This window comes from Elaeis guineensis, chromosome 13 (assembly GCF_000442705.2).
Source record: "Elaeis guineensis isolate ETL-2024a chromosome 13, EG11, whole genome shotgun sequence".
Lineage (NCBI taxonomy): Eukaryota > Viridiplantae > Streptophyta > Magnoliopsida > Arecales > Arecaceae > Elaeis > Elaeis guineensis.
Window position 1 is genome coordinate 67,329,976 of NC_026005.2, and position 24,970 is coordinate 67,354,945.

The 24,970-nt window shown below is 35.1% G+C and overlaps 1 long non-coding RNA gene across 2 annotated transcripts; it reads right to left on the minus strand.

Moving 5' to 3' along the window:
• Window positions 1–957: 957 nt before the first annotated feature.
• LOC140853072 (uncharacterized) lies at window positions 958–4,740 on the minus strand. Of its 2 annotated transcripts, XR_012136156.1 has the most exons (4): window positions 3,679–4,740; window positions 1,483–2,209; window positions 1,209–1,356; window positions 958–1,101 (listed from the first exon to the last, which is right to left on the minus strand). It is a non-coding gene; the product is annotated as an uncharacterized lncRNA (long non-coding RNA). The 2 variants fall into 2 exon arrangements; XR_012136155.1 differs by having other exon boundaries at window positions 958–1,356.
• Window positions 4,741–24,970: the final 20,230 nt, after the last annotated feature.

Here is a 24,970-nt window from a genome sequence, read left to right on the forward strand (position 1 = left end):
TAGACGAGGTGAAAGTGAGGAGGCGAGATGCTAGCAAGGAGGCGACTAGAGTCGAGAGGTGAAGATAATGTGAGGAGAAAGTTAAAGGATGGGATGATGTGAGAAGATGAGGAGGAGGAGGAGGTGGTGGAGAGGCGGTAAGGTAGTTAAGAGGAGGAAAAAGTCGGGAGGTGAAGAGGCGGTGAGCCCACCGTCTCCTTTCACAAGGCTTTTGTTTTTTATGAATATGGGAGGCTGGAAGCCACCCAGCATTTATTAAAATCAGAGAATATATACAGGTCCAGGAAAAGAGTTACAGAAGAGGTTGAGACCCACTCGAAAAAGAAAGAAAAAAAAGCTCTGCCCGGTGGTTTTCGGAGGGGAAAAAAAAAAAACAGTGGCAGTTACGGTCCATTATCAGAATTCTTTTTTTTTTTGAAAGGAATGCATTCCCAAATTCTGGCTGAGTGTTTTCATAAGGCTTTTGTGAGTACATGTTCTGACCACGTCCCAACTGGAGCGAGAACTACTTGCTTTGTGAATGCATGCTGATTTTCCGTGGCTGTAGCTTTGAAATAATATCCTTCTTTCATAATTTTTGGCGTTAAGAAGCATGCTTGGATGTTGCACTTCAATTATATATTTTTAAAATAACTATGGTTAAGGCATGGTTAGCATTGAACTTAATGTTTGCATTTAGGCCCTGCAGGCGCCAATTTGAGCTCCTTAAGATCATAAATTTCAACAGAAATTTTTCCTATGAAGCATATAGATATTAAATTCCCACAACAGACCAAGAGAAAGGTGGACCAGTCCACCAGTATGCATTGTTTGGAAGCTGCGAGGAGCTACGGTCTTTCTACCGTTTCGCCTGATCAGATTCGCCCCACAAGAAATAGATTTTTATCAGCATAGAAAAGCGCAGCTGAGTTGAGAAGAAAGAACTAATTTCTTTAGTTATTAATTTGAATACCTAGGTCTCTTAGAAGCAAACCAACAAGCAAATTTAAACCACCATCCAATGAAATAAAGAGGCACTTGGCTTGCAGAGAAGATACTTTACAAAAGCAACCTAGCATGAACTCACATAATCCGACAACCTGCATCTTGCAAATGCTCCAACTGCAAGCAAATTAACAGAACCAAATTATAGCTAGGGTATTAAAGGTTAACAAACCACCAGGGAACAAGCCACAAATGTACAAAGCAAAGGTGGAATAAGGTATTACAACATAACATAAGGAGAGGAAATATATAGTCAGGATAAACCAGTAGGTGGCCAGCTGATCAAGAGAGAATTTGAAGAAGTGAACCCCTAGCCAGCTGGATCAGAAAATCCGATATTCAGGATGAGATTGAACCAGCCACTTGGAGAACCTGAGTGGAAAAAGACAGCCGGAAACAAATTATTGCAATAACAATATAACAGGCCAGGAGTAATCTGTAAATGCTGGACACGACAAGTAGATATAGAAGCCTCCCAAGAGTTTAGGGTATGCCTACGTTGTAGTTCACCAAGATTGCAAGCAAGACAGCAGAGCAATACTTCCATATAGAATAGAGACAAGAAACCCTTGGAGTGCCAGGGAATCTGAACGTCCGTGTCAGGAGAAATTATTGCATGCATGGTGCGAGTGAACCAGGGCAAATCAAGCGTAGGCACGGCTGATAGCGCGCAATCGGAAATTGATGAAATACAAGGGTATCGTGGCGTGTTATCGTCCAATTGCACCAGGCGCATGCAGTACGGAGGCCATGGGCAGAGAATCATTCTGTGGCCATTTCTCAACAGTTGAATAATACAGTTCCAGCTAGTCAGCAACATTAACAAACACCATTTTAAGTAGCACACTTATCCACAATACAGACCACCTTTGCTAGTTAATTGAAGCCACAATGAACATGAGTCCGTCCATAAAAATCCCTGAATATGAATCTCATTGCATTTACAGGTCAGGCTCCTCCACAACCAATATCCCAAGAATTCCCCTGGTTGTCTGCGGAACTTTAACACCATATGAACATTGCACCCCGTAACTGATAGAGTAACTGGAAGCCACACCTTAGGACAATTAAACAGGCTTAGATACTTGGATCCCTTACATAAGACCCAGATGATTTGCAAGAACAGCCATCCAATTGAGAGATTGAACCCTGCAATCCGAAAGCAACAACGTCCTGGTAATAGGATTACAGTAGTACTTGTGAAAAGTATTTGAACACGAGTCACCTGCGGGAGACCCAGGTCAAGCAATTAGAGTACATTGAAGGGGAAGGCAAGCCACTTAAAACATGAATGCACTGAGCAAGCCTTGCAATCCAAAATCAGAATATCCTACTAAACCGCCTCCATGTTACAGCAAGCTACTCTCCTTTTCACATGTTACGGCAAACCGTCTACATGTAAAGACAAACAAGCAAGCCTCATCCACCCCCCCCCCCCCCCCAAAACACCCCCCGGGTCCACAACCCCCCCCCAAAAAAAAAAAAAGGAAAAAAAAATAGACAAACCAGCAATAAAATTTTGAATTGGGCTTTCCTGACTCTTACATCAGAGGAAAAAAAAATTTAACTCAAAACAAATCAAGGTACACCAGCAGGTACCTTCCGAGCATATTTACAAAATAGTTGGTTCCAGATTGGTGAGGACAAATTTAATTACAGACATGCACAGCCTGCTAGGATTGACATCTTTGAGCATTGTGTAGGTCCTCTGAATCCCTGCTTCATATATATATTCTTTGGAAATTTGCCACCATATTATCATAACCTATTATGTCATTCAGAATTTCTTAAGACCGAATTATTTAATGACAGTATTTCAATATAAGGATAAAGCAGCAGCCCACCATTTCAGATGTTAGAGATGTTCAGGATCGATTATTTTTTCAGTAGAACATGACCCAAAGGCTTCATTGATACATAAAATTCATCAGACATACCAAATATCCAGTGCTGCAGCACAAAATAATAAACAGCAGCCTGAACTCAAAATATAAGACAAAAACACAAAGCAACAAGAGATAATTGTTTAGATCATCTGCTATACAAAACAGGACCCATGGAATAGGTATAAGTTGATATAATAAATGGTTCCACTGACATTTGGTTGAAAAAACATAGAGATGAAGTACAAGCCAATAGGATGGAGATATTTAGTGATCTGTAATAGAATAAGCAGCCAATCTGGTCGACATAAGAAGTTAATTGGAATTTCATCCTAAACCAAGTATTAAGCTTTGGAGGATTGATTTGTTCATTGCATGTCCAAACAAGAGCCATAGGTAGGATCATAATCTAAGACTTGGTTAGCAATACACAAAGTTTGACATGAAAATGTCAGCTAGATACATAGGATAGGCCATGCTGGGTACTACATGGTTTTCATTAGACGGGGGCCTGATATACATGATGCATGACTTGATTATCCAACGAAAATTATCAGCTTCATGCAAGTCTTATATGAGATGTTTAGAATCATAAAGATGGCCATAGAGGGTGCTGTTGGCAATGTCTTTAGAGGTTGGTATATAATTTTGACTAGAGATGGTCATTAAAAAAAAAAAGAGAAAGCTATTACCACTTACATTCCCTTACAAACAATTTACATGGCCGATGTGGCATATCGATCGAAGCTATTTATAAAAAAAAAAAAAAAGAAAAGAAGAAAAGGAAAAGCTATGGGCCCTTGCCACCCACCCTTTCCTCTTTCACCATATCTTCGTCCTGCACCATCTGTAAATATCTAAACAAAAATGTTATTCTCTCAGAAATATTTAGTAAGAATAAATTAATTAATTAATTAATTAAAATTTAAACTTTTTTGCACACAAACAGAGAAATATTGTACTAAAAGATTCATGAGATTAAACAAATTAAAAGAATAAGTAAAAACAATAAGATTAGCGCCGGTAAAATTTTAATGAGGGTTGTGAAAATTGTAATGAGGTCAGACAATAAGTGAAACAAATTCATGGAAGGCTCCCGTAGGTATTGGGATAGAAGGTTGTTTGCAACTAGAGATTCCTTTCTCTGCAGAACAACCACTCCCTCCTTCAGGCAATCCTCTCAGAAAATCTTTGACCAGAACAACCACTCCCTTCTTCAGACAATCCCCTCAGAAAATCTTTGACCTTTTTTTTTTGTTATTTACAGTCATTTCTGCGGTAACACATTAAAACCTTCTTTTCACCACCGAACGCTCTCCCATTCACCTCTACTCGGCTCCATCCACCTCTACCAGCTCCGGCAACGAAGATCCGGCATCACGAGCCTCACCAAAGCACCAGATAAAGGTACTTAATTCTCTCTCCGTTTCCTCTTCATTCCAACAGCTCCCGCCATCAAGCCCTCCGCTCCCGATCCACACCCGCCACCATGCCCTCCGCCACCCATCTGCAGGACTCCTCGGCCTCGGCCGCGGATCCCTTGCGGTGGTTGCCCACGGGGAACGGCAACCAGCCACCGTCCTCGCCGACCTCCCTCGGGTGCTCTCTTTCCCCACAACTCGCATAAAGTCGCATAAGACAAAAAACCCAAATCAGAACCAGGAAACCCCTTCGATCTCCCTCGAGTGCTCTCTTTCCCCACATCTCTGAAAAAGAGAATGAAACGAAAAGAAAAAGAAGCAAAAAAGAAAACCAATCTACATGGGAAAAGGTCTTACCTTTTTAATTTTTTCGTTCCCGGTGGGAGGTTGGATCATTGGCCGAATGGGGAAGCTTAGACGATGGCTGGGCCTTTTTTTCGTCCTCAGGTGTCTCGGTGGGGTAGCAGAGTGTTGGTATTTATATTAAATACATAAGTGTTTAAAGGTATAAATATATTATCAATCAATTTAGAAATAAACACCACCACGTGAGTTTCACGCGATGGAAAGAAAATCTTAAAAAAGCTTGCGGAGTCGTGATTGACGGGCGGTTTCTTTTCCCCTTATGACGATGGATGGGCTTCATATAGAATTTTATATTATTTTTATTGTGTTGACGGGTGAGTGTGTTAGTGTCTGTTCCCAATGTTTTAAAGTCTCAAAGGGAACTACCAAATTTTGGATAATATTGTGGCCGAAATAATTTAGTTATTCATTTATTTGGCAGAGAAGCATTTTTATTGAAGGATATGGTGTTCAATTTGTCTATTTCGATAATTATCTCTGGAGTTTTGAAAGATTGGATCGGTGTATGAGCCAGTTGGAAAGGACTTATGTTTATATTTCTGAAATATTCTGGATAGTATTCTTTGGTTAAAGGAGAGATTCTCGAGTGACCTGTCGCCTGGGTGGATGGAATGGCATCTATTCGGATGGGATGGTATTATTTGTTCATATTTATATTGATATTACGATAAGTCGGGTATTTATAATGAAATGATTGGCAAACAGGGGTCCGTTGAATTCTCCCCACTCGGCGATGTTGTTTTCCCTCCACCTAAACCTTTGCATGGGTCGGTTCAACGGAGCTAGTTCAACCAACAATTCACCCCCACCCCTCACATACCTCTCAATTTTATTAAAAAAATTATATATATATATATATATATATATATATATATATATATATATATATATATATATATATATTACTTTCTCAAAAAACTCTCAAGTCTTTTTGGCCCCGAAGCTCTGAGACTTTCTGACTTTAAAGTTCTGAGGCTCTCTGACTTTGTGGTTTTATGATTTTCAAGCTCTGTGAGTTGATGTAGAATCAATCCTATGCTTTGATAGTTGCTTTAAGATCGATCTTACTCTGATACCATTTTGTTGAAAGGGTAATAAGCACAATCACAACCTCAAATACTACTGCTTTGATAGAATATGATGCTTATAAAAAATACTTAGAGTATAAGGAGGATTGGATAATACTCTTATATTATAGAATCATAGATTACTCTACACTACTTGGCTCATTACATCAGGTCCTATATATAGATATATGAAGGTGACTCTTAGGCTATCCTCATGAATACAAAATAATTCTTAATTTTCTAAATGACCTTTAGTTTTTCTAAGTTGACTCTTTGATTTAAGAGTTACATGACTTTTTGATTTTTATAATATATTAATGATTAGATTCTTAAACTTTCACTAATATTAATTACAAATTAACTTCCAACAGGATGATGGAGTGCTTCATGTGGGGGAGGACTTGGTGAAGAGGATGACCTTAGCTGAAGATGTATTAATAATCGTCTTTCCTCTGAAAATAAGCTCCTCATCTCACAATTCCATCTAGCTAGAAGCTACTCTATCAGCAGCAAGAACTTTACTAAGCCATTATGGTCCGCTAATTTTTTCATTATAAAATATCTTAGTAGTGTTGGAATACTTTGGCACGACCATTCAAAGAAGAAGCTACGATTGCCAAGGATTTGGATTGTGCCTTTCATGCAAAAGAATGACTCACCTTTTTTTGTAACATCAACCATTGGTTGGATTATGCAATGACCACTTCAAGATTTGTGCAGATAGATGGAAGAAAAGGTTAAAATACTTTAAGATTTGTACAATGCATTATCCAACGGTTTATGTCAGAAAGAAGGTCAAAAGATTTAATCCAAATCTTGTTGTCAAAGGCTTGTCATCATTCCTCTTTTTTTTGTCCTTTTTGTCAGTCTTGGCTTCGTCCATGGCATGGAGGAAGCAAGCAGTAGGGGAGGACGGGAGGGTAAGGTTGTCGTTCCTATCATGGATGATCTTTGGGATGAGGAGTGTAAAAGACGAGGCGGAGGGATCCTACAAGGAGCGGTCAAGAGGTGGTTTTGGAGGTTGCAACTATAAATGCTTCCTTGAAGATGGTGGTACTAAGGTGTTGAACTTCATTGGAGACGAGGCAGTCGGGGTGGAGAGTGTGGAGGCAGAGGGTAAATTTAGAGAAGAAAGTAGGTGGAGGGAGGAGTATGCTGCCGTAGCTGCCATGGGAGCGGTCCAAGCAGGGATAAGGGATGGCTTTGTAGCCTTTAGGAAAGTGGAAAAATAATCAAATGAGGATAAAATGAGGATGCGAGCTATAATGTTTTTATAGTAGTCTTATAACCGTACTGATTTATTTGAAATAATGATAAATCTAATCTAGCCACATAGATACCCTATTACCAATGCTTAATGTTGTTATATTCTCAAATATAATAGATGTACTGTTTTTTTCTTCTTTTTTTTTTATCATTTGCTTTTCTTTTTTTTTTTTTATCTTGAATGAAACCATCTTAAGTAGCAAGTGATAGTGAGACCTCTAGTTTTACTTTACCGATAACAATAGGAGTTCGAATTCTCCTGAGAAGTGCCACAATGCAAACTATGTTAGTCATCTATAACACTCATCTAATAGGTCAAAAAAAAAAATTCAACAAAGAAAATGATTTTGCTTGGAAGTTGGAAGTTAGATATATATATATATATATATATATATATATATATATATATATATATGAATAATGATAGTGGATATTTCCAGCAATCTATTAGTTGAAAACATAAAATAAATGTATAATTATAAATTTAAATATAACTAAAAAGTATGACTAACTTTCAAGATTGGCCAAAATTCAATGAGTAATCAAGATATCCTAAATCATAAATCACATGAGAGGACTGTTAATTGTTTGCGGCATGATTTAATAATTTATTTAATATTAATGTATATGATTGAGATATGAATTACCTTCTATCTCATGGGAGATCACCTCAAATTTTTTTTCTCTCTCGTCTTTATTTTCATTTCTATCTCTCTCTTCTTTCAAGTTAAACTATTTTCTATTCCCTTTCTTCTCACTTTCAAACTGACAGTACCATGTGTGATGCTTGTCCAATGTGATTATTAAAGGCAAGCCATTATGATATTATGCAATACTGACTGGCAGTGTCATTATGTCTTTCTCAAATGATATACTTGCAATCAAAGTTAAATTCATTTTAAATACTTTATTATATGAAATACTCTTGATTATAGCAGCTAATAATTATATAAATAGCTGTGAAAGATATAATTAAGCATATCATTCTAATATTGGTTGCTTTTACTTTTTGTAGCAGTCAATGGAGATGGATGCTATGGTAAGTTTTTTTTTTCTGATTATTAATGTAATGACTAAGATGCTATTTTTCTTTCCTATTTGTGAAATATTTTGGATGTAACTTTTGATGCATACTTGTATCAAATTTTAGTAAGTATAAAAATTATTTTATTTTTTAAATATTTTATGTCAAATCAAATTAATTGGATGAATTGAGCATACGTTATCCCATCTAAATAACATGTCGTGGGTAAAGAAGGGAGAGTAAGTGAATATAGAAGGGCGGGACCTATAATAAATTAAACAAAAATAATGTATCTAAAATATGATAGCTTGTGCCTAGCTACTTCTAACATTCTTCACGCATGCTATCTTAGCTAAATTATATTATTTTAATATATTTGTTTAGAATGTTAAATAGGATTAGAGATGTTAAGCCTCCTTAAATATTAATAATATATCTAAAACTTAAGTCTATTAATTGATCACATCAGGTTAAGACTATAGTATCAAGCTTCAAAAAGTTTGACTGAAATACAACTTCATTGATTGATAGGTTGGGACTTTGTAACTTAAATCTTGTCAAACCTTAAGTTATTTTTAAAATTAGTTATATAAATATAAAAATTGAGCTATATAAAAATTGAGCTACGTTTATGTTTTTTGGGCCTAATCACTAGTGAAATAGATTTTTATATAAAAAGTATTAGCATAATATTCAAAACTTTGAGTTTTTTTCCATAAAATATAAAATCTATCCAATTGAGCAAGTGGATGCTTATATAAATAAAGCTAAATTTGACCCCATAGGTCAACATGCTGAACCTAAATCTGACATGATCTATTAGCGACCTGATTGAGAGACTTGGTAGGTTGAGTTAAATAAGTTACAAGGTTCAAGTTAAGTCAAAATTAAGATTTGATTCAGAATTTGTGTCTAAAAAAAGTAGCATGGTGTAATCTATTATTTATACCTTCAACAACTAATGGAATCGAAATATATAACATCGATGTTAGTTAGCGATTATGAAGCATATAGCTTTATGCTATATTTTAAGATTAGGATAGTGGTTTGCTTGGAGTTAATGTTTATGATACTAAATGTATAAGAAATATGTGGCAAGAATGTACTTTTATATTATTTTTCTAATTAAGCATATGGGGTCAAATAGTATCACACTGAAAAGAGAAATTAATTTTAAGTAAAGATAAAGTTATATGGAAATATGTTAAAAAGAATTCAACATACAAATATAGAAGTATAAATGATGTAATAAAAGTTGTTTTCTTTGTCATTTTTTTTTCCAATGATCTTATTTTATATCATTTATCATAATTTTTGTATATCATGTTTAATTTTTGAAATAATATATATTTAATTTTGGTATGGTAGGATAATATTTCTGAATATTTTGATTGGTGCGAAAAAGGAATAATGGGTGCAGTCAGAGACCAGAAAGATTGCTGTGAGTATATATAGAAACAAATTTATTTTTTATTTCTTATAAGGCTAACTTTTTATATAATATTTTTTTATTTTATTAAGGTTGTTGTTGGGCAATCGTAGCAACCGGATTAACTGAGTCACTTTTGAGAATTGAAAAAGATATATCAATGCAACTATCTCCTCAGAAGTTACTAGATTGTCTTCTTATAAAATATAATGATCTACCAAAAGAACGATACTACGATGATCAAGGATGCCATCCTTCTAATATCAAGTGGGGATTGACATATATAAAGGATCATGGAGTTTGTCAGGAGGAAGATTATCCATATATGGCACGGAGAGGGCATTGCATGCCCAAAAATAATGTAATTGTGATATAGTTATTCTTAATTTTAGTTTAAATAAAGATTAGTTTTTAATATATATAAATAACATCTTATTTGATTTATTTTTATATATTTTTAATTGTTAGGTAACGAAGGTTAAAATCGATAATTTTGAAACAATTAGCTATCAAAATGAAAGAGCAGTGCTTCATGCAATTAATAGACAACCATTAGGAGGCAGAGTGGACATATGTAAAGAGCTTAGAATGCATAAAGAGGTCAGTAATAAAGATAATATTATTTTTAAACTGATTAATTACTTATTATAATTTTTAAATTTTTTATGTTTGTTCTATTTAGGGTATTTATCTGGGTCCTGCTCCAAGTTCAAAGACAGTTGGTGGGCATGCTATAATACTGGTTGGATACGGGACAGAAAATGATATAAATTATTATAAAATAAAGAATTCATGGGGTGAGGATTGGGAGAAGGAGGATATGCTAAAGTGAGACGTGATTTGGTGAAAAAAATAATATATCCAATTGGCGTATCAGTTATTCAGCCACAGTGAGATAGTTTTTATTGGTAAGTAAAATATTTAATTTTTTTATTTTAATTTATTATAATTTCTTAGATAAAAATCAGCTTTCGATGGTTTTGCATCTTCTTTCTTCCATTGATATAAAATTCTTACTATAATTTTAAGATTATATCTGTCATTAATTTTTACTGTTATTTAGAACATATTTATGCTTTCTTGACAACACTATGTACCTTATCATCAGACTATCATTTTTGTTTCAATGTATGTTGGTTACTATAAGATATCTTATTGTGTCGATAGCTATAATCTTTATAACAAGAACATATTTCTTTATATATTCTCTTCCTCCACTACTAGATTATGCTTGTTTTTATATTTGCCACTTTTATTTTCTGCACATATAAATATTTTCATATGTGCAGGTTTTCTAATTAGAAAATTTGGTTTAATTTCACCAACAAAATGACTATAATATAACAATGTGTATTCTGACTATAATATATACCATCTCAGTCTCGAACCCCATATTCGTACTATATTGATATGGTGCTGGTATGCATGGTATGAGGATTGGCTCTGTGTACCAACACACAATACATCTCCATAACAAGTGTAGGTTCGGTCCTGTGCTACAATATAATATACCTAATATGGGTTGGTATGCATTGGTCGAACATTGAATGCAATAAATTATTCTGAAACTTTATTTGAGGTTATTTGGTGCCTAACAATAAGATAATGAAAGACATCAAGGGATTATCTCTATCTATTTTTCTAGCTACATCCTCTAGAATTATGCATATATGCAGGGATATCAGTGCGATAGCATAACTTAGTGACTCTATCTATGAATTCTGAAATTGCAGTAGATTTTTTCTTCTTTACAAGCAAATAGCGCATAAGACTTCTATGGAACAAGTGCTTCTTAACTTTAATTTTGGAATAATATTCACTCTGATGCGTAATCATATAGCGGCATTCTTATTGGGATCTAGCTAAGATTTATGTTAAATTCGTGATTTTCTTTTCCGGAATGCTACTATCTAATCTAAATGCAAAGCACCTCTACATCATTGCACTGCTTCTATACCATTCTCAATCTCACAGCTAATTTATGGAAAGCAATTATTGCTAATTATAAACTTTAACTTATTTTTTCCTTACTTTACATGTAGAGTTGTGAATTCTTTGAGACTTGAAAGACCAACTTTCTAGAAGTACTGATATATGAAATTCTCATAGTTGATTTCTGGAAAAGAATTGAATACATAAGTTAATTTTTGTTAAACCTGACCCTATAAGTACTAATTGTCATGTAAAAGAGATCCAGACTTTAAATATACTCTAGCAATGATTTGTGATAGATCTTCTTCTTCCTCTTATGCTTGCTACATTTGAAATGTAGGTTATGAGACTTCTGTGCTACGCAAGTTAAGCATCATAAGTCACATGCAGAACAATGCTATTTGAATATCATCATAGACCAGTTAAAGAGTTCTAATTTTCCTCTGCTTATAGATGTTTTGACTATGTTCAAGCTATCGAAGATTGATGCAGCTGCTATATGTCAAAAATCATCTTGTATCTTGTTAAATGGAGAATTTGTTCTGTTTTTGCTTCGTGCAGTCAACCAGAAGCTTTGAATGATTGTCTTGTTGATTCATCATCCTGGAAAGATGTTTTGCCGTATGTTTCATTATACTTCTCAAAATTTTCTTTGGTTTTAATGTTTCTGTTCAATTCTCAAACCATATTAACTATTCCAATCCAATAACTCAATCCTTACCTGGTCCGCTAATTTGATTGCTGAAAAGAACTAATCTCCTTGTCATTTTCTATCCGTCTTTCACTAATATAAGTATTAGATATGAATTTAGACCTTCTATATCTTACTCACTTTTTTGGTAGGATGATAGTTTTTTCTTGTAAAAGAATTGAGGACAAGGAAGTAATCTGCCAAGCAAAAAATTACTTTCTAATAAGACACACCTTACCTGGTCGCCAAGGAAGCTTAAAAACAAATAAAGATTTTGCCAGTGCCATTGTACAGAGAATTGAAGAGCTGGTTCGAACTGTAAGTTTTATTATAGATGCTATATTGCAATTAAATTTGTTACCCCTGCCGTTTAAATGTTGAGAGAATTTTAGATTTAGAGCATTGTAATGCCCAACCTCGTCATTGTAGTTTCAGTGAATAAGATTTTATTATGATAAGCTCAAGAAATACTAGATGGTGCAAAAGGTATTCTTCATATGCTCAGGTGGAAAAACTAGTGATTGGAAATATAGTTATAAACACTGAGGAAGGAGTTCTGAAATGGTTATAATAAAATAATAATTAAATATTCATTACTACAACGAGGGTCTATGACAGTAGTTACTACGACAGTGATTTGAAAACCACTGTTATAGAGCCAATGACAGTGGTTATTGCAAATCGTCACCATAGGTTCGATCTACGGTAGCGGTTGGTAATAACCGCTGTCGTAGGTCAAGACATAACCACTACCGTAGGTTGACCTATGGCAGTGGTTATTACCAACCGTTGTCATAAGTCAAACTTACGGTAGCGCTTATCACCACCGCTGTCTTAAGTTGGACCTACGGCAGTTGTTTCCCTTGACCATTGCCATAGGTCCAATATATGGCAGTGGTTGTTAATAATCATTGCCGTAGGTAACCTACAGCAGCGGTTTCGCAATAATTACTATCATGGTAGAATATAAATTTTTTTGAATATAATATAATTTTAAAATTTAAAATCTATTTTTACCATTCATTATCTAAATAATTATCATTAGAGTATCGTCACAAAATCCTGCTGATACGATCACGATGTTGTCGTTAGGACACCGTGATTATCAATCTAATTCTGACTTCAATAAAAATTAAAAACACATTGAAAGTAGCAAGTCGGGTCGATTCCATAGAGAAGGCAAGATTTTGATTTGAAATCTTTAATTTTATAAAAAAAATAAAATTTTGAAGAAAGTAATTTAAGTCAGAAAATAGAAATTAAAAGTGCAAAAGATAAATCCAATACTAAGATCTACTATTTAGATTCTAGCTTCTACTTGTAATAAAAATAAATAATAAAAATTTAAATACATAAAATAATTTAGTACTAAGATCTACTAACTAGATCCTAGTATCTACTTGCAATAAAAATAAAAGATAGAAATTTAAAGTGCAAGAAAGTAAATTTTTTATTAACTAGAATTGAAATTCAATTATAAAAAATTAAAAAAATAATAAAATAAAATAAAAATAAAATATAACAAGGATCTGAAGTTGATCAACTCAGCTTCATCGAAAAGATGGTTGATGACCTCTCCGTCTTTCTTCAGACTCCGTAGAGAGAACCGCTTTTCTCCTTCTTCTCTTTGGGTTCCTAAAGCTCTAATATTTTTTTTTATTTTTTTTATATTTTTTACTAAATTTTTTTCTCTCTAGACTTATTTCTGGATCTCCTATTTATAGATAAATTTTTTATCTTTTTCTGATCACAAAAGGAGTCCTAAAACCCTTAGAAATCGTATAATACCCTTAGAATTATTTTCTGACCGTCGGATTGCCTTTGGACCACCCAGATCGCTTCAAAAATCAACGTTAATCTCCTTATCAGGGTTGAATTCCACCACAGCCATTCGATCACGCTTTGGATGAGATCTGAGCTATCGATCAGTGCCCTTTATCTCCTATTCAAAGTCAAGATGAATGCTAGCCGTCGGATTAGCCATCGGATGGATTTTCGGCTGTTGGATCGCGCTCAAATCTCTTTCTTTTAACCGACAATGAATGTGGACCGTCGGATCTGGTTCAGTTTGAATTTGGACCATTGGATCACGTAAATTTCTTTTGCCTTGTCTGTGAACCCTTCTGTGGACCGCGAACTATTCCTATGGACCGTGCCCCTGAATCTGTGGACCGAGCGGCCACTCCACCGTGCATCGAAGGTAATAAAAATTATTTTTAAGGATATTTTCACTTGATTTTTACTTCAATTTTTGTCTGAAAAATTTAAAAAAATATATACATTAAATTTTTCAAAAATTTCTCATCATTTTGATGCTTAAATTGTTAAATTAAATCAATATCTATTTTTTATAAATATGTTCTAATTTTATATTTTTTTTAAATTATTTATTTTTATAAAAAAATTAATTTATTAATGAAATTAGATTTTTAAGAAGATGTTAGCACCATAAATTATCAAAAATATCTTCAATAAATACAAAAATATACTACTTATCACACCCTCCAACTTGAACTTTGCTCGTCCTCGAGTAAGGAAAGAATTTAGAATTAAGTACCATTTAACTTAAAGTTTCGAATTTCATCAAATAATTTTCAAAAAGACCACTGATGTTCAGTAGAGCGTGAGTGAGATATGTCATTAGGATATTAATACTAATCAAGATAGGAGTTAAGATAAGAATACTAAACTTTTTTCGAATTTTTTCTAAATTATTCCTACTTTTATCTTCAAATCATTAATCTTCATATGGACAAGTATATTGTTACTTCTGTCCTTCATTTATTGATTTTTTTTTTAACGTTGTACTGCTATTGAGTGTTTTAACCCCTTAAGCTTTCTGTTTGACCCATGTAGTGAGTTTTCAGCCAATGACTCCCAAATCAGATGACTTTAGGGCATTAGGTATAGAATACCCCTCGGATCTACTTGCTCGAATCAAACAGGCTATGAGTTAAAACTAGCTTTACAACAAAGCTTCTTTGCCCTTCATATCTTTTGATGCGAAACTCAATGCTTGCTTAGGCAAAAAGGCCTGATTACTCAGCATGAAGTACTTGAAAATTTTTTTTCTCTTTTTTTTTATATGAAGAGACATATAATTACCCTACACAAGTCCATAAGAAGTAAACTCTTCTTCGATGCTAGTAAAAAAATTTAAAAATACTCAAAAAAAAATATTTATATTCCAAACTTAACTCTTTATTGAATTTTCTTAATACTTGATCCCTCAATATCTCACAAACTCTCTGGTCTGTATATCAATTTTTTTAAAAAAAAATATTTAATTTTACTCGATTCTTAAGTGTAATCAGATGCTTAAATGCTAAATATTAACTTTCTTGAGGACTTTAAAACTTAAAAAAAATTTATTATTCTCTCTCCAACTTAATAGACATTATCCTCAATGGAGTAGGAAAAATAAAGAGTGCATGCAAAGAAAAAGAAAATGAGAGATATCACCTGATCCAGAAGTCTTTTCAAAATTGGTTTTTCTCCCCAACATAACCAACATTGTCTTCAGATCCCTACAAAAGATACTAAGTAAGACTCGAATAACCTAAACAAAATACAAAAGAAAGTAATAAGCAAAAGCAAAAATTAAAGCTAAAACAAAAGCTGAATTGCCTCTTAGAAAGTGCTAAGTTTACCGTCTTCAGTCAGACTATGCCGATTCTCTTACCTACCCTATATCAAATATTGGATTGATAAATTTTAATGGTTTTGGATTGTCAATCTCAGAAAGATGACCTATAATAAATTTCAATATTTCATTACCAATCTTCAGAAAGTATTTTACATCCCTCTTCTTAATTTTAGAAAGATAAGTCACAAACCCATTCACAGATCCTTGTTTGTTGAGAATTTCTCCTATTTGTTCTTCTAAAATGTTCATGAATCGAGTTTTTGGGTTAATAGTTGAGTTTGAAGCAATAGGTGCTGAAAGGGTGTCACTTGATTCTAAACATATATACTCAGATATGACCAAGGATGATTTCGATTCAGGAGGAAATGGTGATTCTAAAGTGGAAGAACCGACTTCTAAATCTGAAGAAAATGGGACTCTTGGTGAATGTATCTCGGATAACTCATCCGCTCTCTTCTCTTTTTCACTTAGATCAGTATCAATACTGGGCTCAGGTTCTTCTATTGGGTTAGTCTCAATACTAACCTTTTCTTCTAAATTTTTTTTTTGGCTAGCATCAGTACTAGCTTCACTCACTTGATTTTGGAATGGATCCTTAAGAATCCTATCACTTCTAAGTTCAGAGATTACTTTGTCATTTTCAAATTGAAGATTCTTAGGTAGGACATTGGATTGATGACTAAGTCCAAGTGATTGGTGGGTGGGTGGGTTGTTTTCAAAACTCGATATTGATTGGCTCGACAATTGATCTAGTTCTCTTCTCATGGAAGATTCAGCTAACTGACCTATTTGTGCTTCTAGTCTGGCGAGGGATTGCTGTTGCATCATAATCATTTGTTCAAGTTGGCTAAACCTATCGTCGGCTTGAGGGATCTGTTGAGGAGATGGTATAATGGCTGATTGTAATAGGATGGCTGGATAGGCTGACTGGGCTGACCACTATTATAGGCATAGTTTTGGTACTGGGATCTATTTTGAAAATTTTGCACAGAAAAAATTTGGGTCTGGGCCTGAGTCTGTTGGGGTCTCCAAGAAAAATTAGGATGGTTCCTCCAATCTTGGTTATATGCATTTAAGAATGGGTCATTGACAGGATTAGAGTAATCTTGAGCAGCTTGAACATGTTCTTGGATGAAAGGTGAAAACTGTGCAGTCGTGGGACATTCACTCATATGATAAACTGAGCTAGCACAGATAGAACAAATCTCCTGATAATTGAAAGGTTGTGTGTATTGCACAGGAGATTGTGGACCTAGGGCTAGGCATTTATCTATAAGAATATCGACTTTATCTAATTTTTGAGCTATCAGGTTCAAATCGACCTTAAGACTAGAATCTGAATATTTGATTCCACAGAATGATGAAAATATTGATGGGTTATAGGTGGAAGGAATAAAATATTCCTTCATCTGCCTAGGTGGTTCTCTGGATTTCCAGCCATTTGATTATCAAGTGTAACATGGATCAACCGTTTAACTTCAGGATTGAGTTCAACTAGATCAGAATAAAAAAAAATTATACCGTGCATGTACCAGTGCAAATCCTAATATGTGTGGTTCAACTTTTTTTTTTAAAGAAGGAGAAAGAGAAGAGAAAAGAAAGAAAAAGCCCTAGATCTAAAGACGTAAGATGAGAATAATTAGTTGTGGTTAAGTGTTAATTGCAATCAAATTAGCAAACAGTCAATCCTAGACACCTATGGGTTTCTTAGACCTAACAGCTTGATATAGAGTGGCTTAGCCTAAATACAGGTTGGGTTTGTTCTCACTTCCTTCAACTAGCCAGATAAGAGGTGGGATCGTGGGGGTCCCCCCGTTGCTTGCTTGAGACACCAATTGAATTGGCCAGATAAGCTAACGGAACCAATTAAATAACCACGAATCCACTTAGGTTGAGCCTTTATAACCTCTAGCCTTAGACACCAGGGGTGAGTCCAAACTTCTTTTGTACTTGACTTCACCACAATACTCAAACTGAACTCAATTGATCCTAGGGACCAATGTCTACTTGATTTTAGTTAGGTTTGAATTAATGCGGGATGCTGGTTGGTTATTTTTGGGCTAAAAAAGGGTGATGAAATCTCCATCTTATCTTGTTATGGGTGTTGCCCTTAAATTGACTTGAGATAAATGTGCACAACCAATTTCAAACAAGGAAGTTCTATGCAACTAAATTAGATGCATGAAACTAATGAAACTTAAAAGCTTACCTTATCTCCAGCGATCACCAAAAATAAATCTTAGATGATGAATGCTCCTAACAATTAAATTTTTACTCTTGTCATGTGATTTTTATTAGGTTTATGTGGATAAATTTTAAGTTAATTAAAAAAATAATAATTAATACTAAAAAAAATAGTTAGGGTTAGGGTTAGAAGTGATCTCACCAAATTGAAGTATTTTACCCATCTTTTCTTCTCTTTTTTTCTGTAAAAATAAAAAAAAAATAAAAAGTTAGTAAGTTATATTCATAAAAAAATTAAAAAAATCAAATATTAAAATTGGTGCCTTCCCCGATAATGGTGCTAAAAATTGATACGATTTTTTGATAATGGTGCCAAAAAATTGATACGATCGCAATGTTGTCGTTAGGACACTGTGATTATCAATCTAATTTTGACTTCAATAAAAATTAAAAAAATATAGAAAGTAGCGAGTCGGATCGATTTCACAGAGAAGGCAGGATTTTGATTTGAAATCTTTGATTTTATAAAAAGAAAATAAAATTTTGAAGAAAGTAATTTAAGTTAAAAAATAAAAATGTAAAATGTAAAAAATAAATTTGATACTAAGATCTACTATTTACTCTTAGTTTTTACTTACAATAAAAATAAATAATAAAAATTTGAATATATAAAATAATTTGATACTAAGATCTACTAATTAGATCCTAGCATTTACTTGCAATAAAAATAAAAGATAAAAATTTAAAGTGCAAGAAAATAAATTTTTTATTAACTAAAATTAAAATTCAATTATTAAAAATTTAAAAAAAATAATAAAATAAAATAAAAATAAAACTATAATAAGGATCTGAAGTTGATCAGCTCAGTCTCGTCGGAAAGATGGTTGATGACCTCTCCATCTTCTTTCGTACTCCATAAAGCGAACCGATTTTTCTCCTTCTTCTCCTTGGATCTCTAAAGTTTTAATATATTTTTTTTATTTTTTTATATTTTTTACTAAATTTTTCATCTGTCTAGACTTATTCCCAGATCTCTTATTTATAGATAATTTTTTTATATTTTTTTATCACAAAAGGAGTTCTAAAATCCTTAGAAATCGTATAATACCCTTAGAATTAATTTCTAGCCATCGGATTGCCTTTGGACCACCCAGATCGCTTCAAAAATCAATGTTAATCTCCTTATCAAGGTTGGATTCCACCACAGCCGTCCGATCATGCTTCGGATGAGATCTGGGCCGTTGATCAGCACCCTTTATCTCCTATTCAAAGTCGGGATGAATGCTACCCGTCGGATCAGCCATCGGATGGATTTTCGACCGTCGGATCGCGCTCAAATCTCCTTCTTTTAACCGACAATGAATGTGGACCATCGGATCTGGTTCAGTTTGAATTTGGACTGTTGGATCGTGAAAATTTTTTCTGCCTCATCTGTGAACCGCTCCTGTGGATCGCGAACTGTTCCTGTGGACCGCGCCCCTAAATCTATGGATCGAGCGACCGGTCCACCGTGCATCGAAGGTAATAAAAATTATTTTTAAAGATATTTTTACTTGATTTTCGCTCTGATTTTTACTTGAAAAATTTAAAAAAAATATGCATTAAATTTTTTAAAAATTTCTCACCATTTTGGTACTTAAATTGTTCAATTAAATTAACATCTATTTTTCATAAATATGCTCTAATTTTTTATTTTTTTAAAATTATTTATTTTTGTAAGAAAATTTAATTTATTAATGAAATTAGATTTTTAAGAAGATGTTAGCATCATAAATTATCAAAAATATCTTCAATAAATATAAAAATATACCACTTATCACTTGCTTCGATCCGATAGCCCTAGCTATATTGATCATTAAAATTTGATTTTAATGGCCATGAATGACCGCATAATAATCTAATAGATAGAGATCACCGATGGATGCAAAAACTTTCAATGATGATCTCGATAATATTTTTAGTATACTATCCAAATTTTATTTCAATCGAACATCATTAGCATGGTCAATTTAGTACTAGATGATTTCGACTGTTAACTGAAAAATGAGTGATCAAAAGGCTAAATAGTGTCTAATTAAGATAATTTTTTAGATAATAATCTTGGCTACTACTTTAATCATTGGTATGGTGATGATCGTAAAATCTAAATTGCATATATATGAAACATCAATATTAAGTAGATCTTATAAAAGTACAAGTATAATTACTTAAGGACTTTAAGAATGAGAATCAAAAGATATATAGTTTTGGATTGTTCATATACATACGTTAATTATTTTTATGATCATCACCATACCAACGATTAAAGTAGTAGCAAAGATCATTTATCTAATCGATGCTTTATAATCAGACGTCGTTTGGTCTTTTGATCGTTTATTTTTTATTTAACGGTCTAAATCATTTCGTGCTAAATTGATCATGATAATGATATCCAATTGAAGTGAAATTTTGACAATATGCTATAAATATCATCAAAATTATTATTGTAAGTTTTTGGATCCATCGATGGCCTCTACCTATAAGATTATTATGCGATCGTTCGTGACCGTCGAAATCGAATTTTATTGATCGATATATCTAGGGCTATCAGATCGAGATGGTCTTTTACAATGATACTCTAACGATAATTATTTAGATAATGAACGGTAAAGATAGACTTTAAATTATAAAATTTTATCATATTCAGAAAAAAAGATTTATATTCTACCAATGATATTGGTTATTATGAACCGCTGTCGTAGGTTGGATCTACGGTAGCAGTTATAACCAATCGTTGCCGTAGGTTGGTCCTATGACAGTGGTCAAGGGCTACCGCTACCGTAGATTGGACCTATTGCAGTGGTAAAGGGCAACCGCTACTGTAGGTTGACCTACAGCAATGGTTACCAATCAACTGCTGCCATAGGTCCAACCTACGGCAGCGATCAATGACAACCACTGTCGTGAGTCCAACAATGATTGATTTTGATAGTCCTACATCGGGCTATGGAAATAATGAATGAACAGTATATTAAGGCTTAAGTTGTCAACCACAAATAGCATGGATTTGAGCATTTCACCATGGGCCCTACTCGTCGCTACCTCCCCATTGCCACCGCCTGCCACCGTGCCTCCTCGACCGCTGCTACTGTGGGCCTCGTCTCCCATTGCTACTTGTCGTCATCGTCCCCTCCTGTCGATCGTCGATAGGCAGCCGGCTAGCAATTGCCGACAATCGTCCGACCCCTGACCGACCTTTTGACTGGTCAAAGTCTACAGCAGCGGTTTGCCAACTGCTGTCATAAATCTCTATGGTAGCAGTTGACATAACCGCTGTCGTAGATAAGGCTATGGCAGCGGTATGGCAATCACTGCCGTAGCTTTGAAAAATTGCTACCATAGGTTATCCATGGTAGCAATTGATATAAGCGCTGCCGCAGCAACATGTTGACTGGTCAAAGGCTACATAAGTAGTTTGTGAACCGCTGTCGTAGCTTAAAGAACCGTTGCTATAAGTTATCTATGGTAGTGGTTGGCATAACTACTTCCATAGACAAAAAAAAATCTATCGTAGGCTATGGTGACGGTCACAAGGGTAGTGGTTAGACAATCGCTGTCGTAGGCTATGGCAGTAATTTTTTGAGCTATCGCAGTGGTTTTAAACTTGCCATAGACTTTTTTTGTAGTAGTGATTATATATGACTTAGGAGTATAAGAGAGAAGAAGAAAAAAAGTATGACTCTGTATTTTATTGTACTCATCTCTGACTGCATACAGTTGATTATAGGGTTTTTGTAATGCAACATAAAAGAAAATTTAAGGTTGAACCCTATCTTTGGCTATATAATTCATTTTTTTCTTGCACTTAAGCTGAAATGGGAAATAACTAGCTGCACTTGTAGGAGTTGGCTGGACATATCACTTCCAAGCTCTCTCATTTCCTACCTTTATACCTCCTGGGATGTTCAGCTACCAATATTCCTTCTCTGAGTCTTCCTGCCCTACTCCTTGTGGGCCCTGAGACTTGCTTTATTGGGCTCCTACTCAGCAAGATTCTATCATGCAAGGTTCATCAATCATAGGTTGAAGGTTTAAGTTTTGGGTATAGTGGCCTGACTGATTGACTAGCTTGTGCTGAAAGTGCTAGGTCAGAAGGTAGGTCAGGTTACTTTTCACTATCAACCGCTACTTCATGCCTTGAATCCATTCAATGATGTCCGTTGTCATATAAGAACTCCGAGAGCTTGGAGCAAGATGAACAAGTGTTGCTGCAACAAAGGTTGTCAGCCAAGCCAGCTCACACTAGGATGGATAGAATACTGGAGGGATGAAGTTCATCAAATCTTGCAATTTCATAGAGAAAGTTGTAGCCTTAACCTGATTTAGCTGGTATGAGCATGGTAGGTGGGCTGCTTGAGTGATGTTTGATGCACCTTGGATAGTTAAGAAAAACCGTGCTTACTGCTTCACTAGCATGTCCATTGCCCATCTATTTCAACTAATCCAGCAGCTCAAAAGTGCATCCTTCTTGATCAAGCAGTGGTCAACTGTATGCTAGATGCCTAGGAAGCTAGAATAAATGGAATCAATAAATCAAGGAATAATAACCTTGAGTGCGAATCATTTGCCCAAGGATTTTAAGTGCCATTACTACACACATGCAGTATACTGATGATTAAGCAGCAATGGATGCAAGCTGACCATGACACACCGATTGAAGAAGGTCATGAAACTAAATAGTTATCAACTTATCTACTGAAAAAATGAGTTGCAAGAGCATGTGGATTAGCAAACTTAAATTATAATAGACTTAATATTGATTCAGATTAGTTTGATATGTTGAAGTTCCACTAATGCTGCAGTGTATCTTTGGATTGCAGTAGAAGATTAACCTTATGTATGAATTATTTTGGAGTCCTTGGAATGATGGGAGCATCAGCATGCTTGGCAACTAGCATACAAACTTTTGGAGAATTTGGGAGCACAAATGACAGAGAGAGTGAAATCTTGTTTCAAGTTACATGTACACCAAATTTTCATGCTACAAATTAAGGTTCTTTATGTTGAATTTTGATAAGGACTTTGAACGTGTTTCTTCTCCAAAAAGAGAATGATATTGTCATTTGTTAAAATAAAGAACCCAGGTTTGTTTTAACAATAGCTGGATTGACCGCATTGCAATATTTTCAATCCAGACAACCTAAGTATTCAACCCAACCGTGTGATTCTGTTTGCCGAGTAAATATTAGGATCAGCTTCGCTTAACTTGTAAGGATTTCTTTCTTGAGATGGCCATGTGCAATTGCATTCTTGAATCTTGATGTTGTTGCGGCACCTCTCTGATGGTCAGTGAGGTGGCGGAATGGCTAGGGGACACCCGTTAAGCTGGAGTAGCCATACCTCGATTTGAGATCTGAAGTCCAGCAAAAAAGTCCACACACGTCGAAAAAGAAGATGGAGATTCTCCAGCTGAAGACCCTCTGATGGTTAAGTCAGTAACAGTCGGAGAGGAAAAATAGTAGAGGAAGAATATGAGAGTGAGTGGAGTCCAAAATCCTCCCCTTTTTTTTTCTTACCTTTTTATTTTATAGAAAAGTCTATTAGGCGATTAGGGCCTGTCAGAGTCCTAGTGGTGGATGTCAACAGGTTGTTACAAGGTCAGCTGTCTATGTCTGAGAGAGTAGTGGACTGTTACAACATACTGCCAGTTCACCATCTTTCACATGCTAAGAGCTCCTTGGAGGCATCCGATCTGGGGGATGGCCTATAAAGAGCTGAGGCAAAAATGGAAACGATATCAGCCAAAGCCTGATAATGTGGACCTCATCGGGTTACCGATCTCTTACGGATGATTGACTGGATGCCGATATCTGAGGTGCTGCTCAGATCATATGATGTAGATCACTACATTGCAATGCTAAGTGTTCACCATATCTTTGAAAATTAGTCGTGTCAATAGAGGACCAAATAGAGTATAATACTTTGCCCCCCACTTCCAAATGCAAAGTACTTCGCATTAGGAAGTAGGTCTTCTTCTGGATTCCAATGGCATACATCAGAGTGAGCTTTAATGCAACTATGGAGATTCACTAATGTGGTAGAAGTAGTAGGACACTACCTCATACTAGTGTCAAGACGCTAAAATTGTATGATGACTTGGATTGGTGATGACTTGTGCCAGGCTTTTATCAAAGTGACTTTTCGGCTGCTGTTTGCGGTGGTTGGGTGCTCTTGGGTCCAACCACTATTCGATGCCTAAAACAGTATGAACTCTGCGATGGAACTATCACTTGCCACTCTAGCATTTACTACCAATTGTGGCATAAAAGGTGGCACGCCGCTTGATTTTGAAAAAGATCGCTAACATGTCCTTTTTGCCATAAATGCCAGAGCAGGATTTGAGGGCCAAGATTTCCAAAGCTGCCTTTGGCTCATATCATGTCGGCTACAAAGAGTGCCGCAAACTCATGAAGGACCTTTACTAGGAGATTGACATCAGTCATCTTGTTCCGAAGGTGGCTGAGCCAGTGGATAGTGAAGATAAGAAGGATGAGACTCCTACACCCAAAGCAATAATTCCTCTAGAGATGGCTGATCCATTCGATGCTGTGGCAGCTGCCAAAGAGGTGATCATGAGTGTCATCGCTGATCTTGTTCTTGAGCAGGCACATGAAGAGATTCATGTTAATGCTGTCATTGGGGTCGCTCCAGAAGTCACTCCCAAAGTTGCTACTGAAGTCGGGGTTGGTGATGATAAAACCAACACCCCTTCCTTGGCTGTTCGAGGCCCCATCTATGTGCAATATCCACCAATTATCTGATGAGGCAATTTCTAGTTCCAAAATATCCGAAACTAACTTATCTTCAGGAATCATACAGTCGATGATGAAGTCAGCCACTATTCGTGCCTTTATTGATGTGCAGGATTGGTTCTCGATGTTGAATTTGTCGAGCTCAATCGCCCACTTCGCTAGACATCCAAACACATCCAATTTTTGAAGGATAGCCTTCGGGGGTTGGTTGGTGAATACAGCGACTATATGTGCTTAAAAGTATGGTCGAAGACACTTGCTGGTGATGACGATCGCATAGATTTTT